This window comes from Nematolebias whitei, chromosome 12, assembly GCF_014905685.2.
Source record: "Nematolebias whitei isolate Nwh7 chromosome 12, NemWhi1, whole genome shotgun sequence".
NCBI classification, from domain to species: domain Eukaryota; kingdom Metazoa; phylum Chordata; class Actinopteri; order Cyprinodontiformes; family Rivulidae; genus Nematolebias; species Nematolebias whitei.
Window position 1 is genome coordinate 17,036,425 of NC_056509.1, and position 5,218 is coordinate 17,041,642.

General features: G+C 41.7%; 1 protein-coding gene across 1 annotated transcript in view; it reads left to right on the forward strand.

Moving 5' to 3' along the window:
• The window catches only part of opn5 (opsin 5), a 132,545-nt gene that overhangs the window by 30,553 nt on the left and 96,774 nt on the right, over positions 1-5,218 (forward strand). The gene's annotated exons all lie outside the window — the stretch shown is intronic.

Consider the following 5,218-nt stretch of genomic DNA (forward strand, 5'->3'; position numbering starts at 1 on the left):
GGGGGTTGGTAAATTAATCTTCAGTAATGGAGAAGTGGTGGAGCAGAGGCAAAAGAAGGTGCATCCGTGATCGGAAGGTCAACGGTTCGACTACCCGGACCAACACGGGGCGGGGCTGTGGCTGAGTGGTTAGATTAGTCGTCCTCCAATGCAAGAGTTGGGGGGTTCGAATTCACCAGCAGTCACATGCTGACGTGTCCCTGGGCAAGACACTGAACCCCTCATTGCCTCTGATGTGTGTCCCATTAGTGTATGAATGTGATGAAGCTCTGATCATTCTTTGTACAGATACAGGTCCTTCTCAAAAAATTAGCATATTGTGATAAAGGTCATTATTTTCCATAATGTAATGATAAAAATGAAACTTTCATATATTTCAGATTCATTGCACACCAACTGAAATATTTCAGGTCTTTAATTGTTTTAATACTGATGATTATGCCATACAGCTCATGAAAACCCAAAATACCTGTCCCAAAAATTAGCATATTTCATCCCACCAATGAAAGACAAGTGTTTTTAATACAAAAAACGCCAACCTTCAAATAATCGTGTTCAGTTATGCACTCAATACTTGGTCGGGAATCCTTTTGCATGAATGACTGCTTCAATGTGGCGTGGCATGGAGGCAATCAGCCTGTGGCACTGCTGAGGTGTTATGGAGGCCCAGGATGCTTCGATAGCGGCCTTAAGCCTATCCAGAGTGTTGGGTCTTGACTCTCTCAACTTTCTCTTCACAATATCCCACAGGTTCTCTATGGGGTTCAGGTCAGGAGAGTTGGCAGGCCAATTGAGCACAGTAATACCATGGTCAGTAAACCATTTACCAGTGGTTTTGTCACTGTGAGCAGGTGCCAGGTCGTGCTGAAAAATGAAATCTTCATTTCCATAAAGCTTTTCAGCCGATGGAAGCATGAAGTGCTCCAAAATCTCCTGATAGCTAGCTGCATTGACCCTGCACTTGATAAAACACAGTGGACCAACACCAGCAGATGACATGACACCCCAGTGACTGTGGAAACTTGACACTGGACCTCAAGCAATGTGAATTCTGTGTCTCCTCTCTTCCTCCAGACTCTGGGATCTTGATTTCCAAAGGAAATGCAAAATTAACTGTAATCAGAGAACATAACTTTGGACGACTCAGCAGCAGTTCCAGGCGAGATGCTTCTGACGCAGTCTCTTGCTCAAGAGTGGCTTGACCTGGGGAATGCGGCACCTGTAGCCCATTTCCTACACACGCCTGTGCACAGTGGCTCTGGATGTTTCTACTCCAGACTCAGTCCACTGCTTCCGCAGGTCCCCCAAGGTCTGGAATCGGCCCTTCTCCACAATCCTCCTCAGGGTCCGGTCACCTCTTCTCGTTGTGCAGCGTTTTTCACTTTTCCCTTCCCACAGACTTCCCACTGAGGTGCCTTGATACAGCACTCTGGGAACAGCCTATTCGTTCAGCAATTTCTTTCTGTGTCGTACCCTCTTGCTTGAGGGTGTCAATGATGTCCTTCTGGACAGCAGTCAGGTCAGCAGTCTTACCCATGATTGTAGTTTTGAGTAATGAACAAGGCTGGGAGTTTTTAAAAGCCTCAGGAATCTTTTGCAGGTGTTTAGAGTTACCTCTAATGAGGTGATGGGGTGATAAGGTGCTATTTAAGAGACTGAGCTGAAAACAGCACCTCAGACTGAGGAAGTCTCTTGGATGAGAGACGAAACGTTTCTTTTTTTTTGCTTTGTTTTTTTTTTTTTTTTTTTTAATGTCCAGAGAACCAGATTGAACTTTTTTGGATGTTTAGAGTTATGTCGTTGATTCAGATGGTTAGGTTAATAGCTTGTTTAGAGAACCTTTTCATGATATGCTAATTTTTTGGGACAGGTATTTTGGGTTTTCATGAGCTGTATGCCATAATCATCAGTATTAAAACAATTAAAGACCTGAAATATTTCAGTTGGTGTGCAATGAATCTGAAATATATGAAAGTTTCATTTTTATCATTACATTATGGAAAATAATGACCGTTATCACAATATGCTAATTTTTTTAGAAGGACCTGTATAGTGCTGTATGAATGGGTAAATACAAGGATACAAGGATTTTTATTGTCATTCACATCACATGTGGTACATGAGGTGGAAGGAAACTATGTACACAGTGTCTAGTTCATTTCACTTTCTAACATTTAAAGCTTTTATCAAAGTGTTCAAAGTCACCACTGACTTCCTGCTCTACATACGTTTTAAAGTTTCATTTAGGGAGGCCTTTAGATTTTTGAAAATTACTTAAATATTTAGAAAATTGTAAAAATATGTAAATTTAAGGTGCAACTGGTAGAGCTGCTGCCTCTCAGCGAGCAGGTCCCCGGTTCAAATCCCGGTCCATAGGCCTTTCTGGGTGGAGTTTGCATGTTCTCTCCGTGCATGCGTGGGTTTTCTCCGAGTACTCCGGTTTCCTCCCACAGACCAAAAACATGCATGTTAGGCTGATTGGTAACTCTAAATTGTCCCTAGGTGTGAGTGAGAGAGTGAATGGTTGTTTGTCTCTATGTGTCCCTGTGATGGACTGGAGACCTGTCCAGGGTGTACCCCGCCCCTCGCACAGTGATAGGTGGACATGGGCACCGGCGACCCCCGTGACCCAAAATGGAAGAAGCGGGTAAAGATAATGGATGGATGTTTTAAGAAGCTCCTGATCGACCATAGGGAGATCCCATTTTAAATGCAATTTTTGACCACATAATTATATTATAAATAAATGTATTTTTCTTTAAGTATCTTTTTCCCTTTTTTAATTTTCCCTTTATACTTTTGATTTTTATATTAGCTCAATATGCTTTGCTTATTACATTTCAGAGCCTCTGAAAGATTTACCAGGGCAGACTTGAGTTTACTCCAAAAGAGGTCTGTCTTTCCCAGCTGCTTTTGAGTTCTCATCTCATCAACATTGTTTATCATCTCATCTGTTAAAATTGTTTAGTCTGGATGTGAAGAGCAAAAACACACAAGTAAACATTTAGTTTAAAAAAAGCTCTTCCACGTGAATGCAAGCTGAAGAATCAGATGCTTCACGGCTCAGAACAGCTGACTCCTGTGGGCTTGACTGAAATCAGGACGTCATTAGTGGGTGCACCGGACTACAGCAGCGCTAGTTTATCCAGGGTCAGTAAAGGCACAAAACAGAACAGAAACTGGTGTTGTCAATGGGTAGAGAAAAAATAAATGAATAAATAAGTAATAAATAAATACTAAATGAAAAAGAAGAAGACAAAAAAGGAAAAATTATTTAAAAAACACTCCATGTTCGACCAGTATCAGTGTGAAAACACTGCATCATCTTTGGCTACCAAATCTGAAGGGTCCGGTGGGCTGGATGGTCTCCACAAAACTATGGACAAGTCTTTATTTTATTATTCATCAACAAAATCCTTTACAACAAAATCCTTTACAACAAATGAGGGAAAAATGCCCAAAAGTTTGGTCCATGTTTTGTAAAAAAAAAAACTGAAATGTGGAGTTTGGTTTTTTCAAACAAAAGACCCTTAAAAAGTTAAAATTTTGAAGCAATTTTAAATTCAGGCCAAGACACCAAGACACACACACACACACACACGGTCAACAACTGCAGGGCTAGCAGCGCACAATACAAACGTGCTAGCTACAAAGCTAACACTCGATTTCCCTCATGCTGAGCCGCTGCTACCATTATACAAGGAACAGAACCGAGCACCCTGCCTACCGATTCAAACTGCCCCCACCCCCAGTCGACAACTGCCGGAAATGACATAGCGCTTAGCTACCTGCACTCAATACACACAGACATACATACGGTGATACAGACATGCTAGCTGAAAAGCTACAGCAGTAGTGCTCTGCTTCCCTCATGCAGACAGCCACCACCACCCCATGGTTGACAACTGTTGGGACAAATAGCAGCACAACACAGGCATGCCTCCATCTCCTCCACCCCCACCCCCTGAAAAAAATCATGGAAGAGATGAGCGCCCTGACAAGGCATGTAGGGGAAACACTGAAGGTGGTCGATGGTTCCCCTCTAAGGAACACTAACTGGACAACCAGGACACAGTGTCCAAACCTCTAAGCACAGTTCAGTTCCAAACCTTGTCCAGCACCGGACCTCACTATTAAAGTTGGAGGCAGGCTGGAACATGTAGAGGAGCATTCAGTGAGTAACTACGTCCATAGTAGAATCTGATGCAGCGAGGCAGTTTGTCATCAAACAGGGCACTGAGAAGCATCAGAGTTTACCCACGTACAGGGGAACATCACCAGCACATGAAGGCACAGGAGAGGGAACAACACAAGAAAGGACAGCTACCGCTGTACATACATCCACTGGACTGGTGAAAATGAAGAGGCATAAATAATCAGTTAGCAGAATTAATTCAATTCAATTCAGTTTATTTATATAGCGCCAAATCACAACAAAGTTGTCTCAGGGCACTTTACAGGAACATTCACATACATAAAAGCCAATTAGTAAATTAGCAAAGGTATGCATCTGAATACCCAAATCCCCTGTTCCATCAAAGGGTTTTCAGCTCCAGGACTTGTATATTCACCACAAGTCTTTATCCCGACCATGTAGACAGCTTTTCCACAGGGTAATTGTTTAGTATTAATAAGAGCCCTTCTCAGTAATGGGTGGATCCATCTACATTGATAGGTTTTATGTCAACTATATTTGGATGGTCTTTTAAAGTACTGTCCCTCAACTACATTCTTTGAAATATTATCAGAACTAAGTACTTTAACCAGAGTTTTCATAATTCTGCTTTATCTAGATCATTCACTGCAACAGTGTTTTCATATTTAATTACTGGGATTTCATATTTCCTAATTATTCCATTCATCTTCCTCATCATCTCCCAAACATCTGATAATTTTGTTTCTCTCCCTATGGTAGAGCTGTACTTTTGCCAGTATTCTCTCTTTGCCTTTCTTATCGTTCTCCCAACAATTGCTTGTTTCCTTTTATAAAATACTTGTTTTTCAAGTGTATGCTGACCTTTAAGTTGTTTAAATGCTTTATTCCTTTCTTTAATAGCTCTTTTGCATTCCTCATCCCACCATGGAACATTCTTTTTAATTCTACTTCCTGTACAACACTTTTTAATTCTACTTCCTGTACAACACTTTTCCGGGGATGTTGTCTGGGCCAGTCCGCACAAAGCAACTGGCCCAGACAACATCCCCGGAAAAGTGTTGA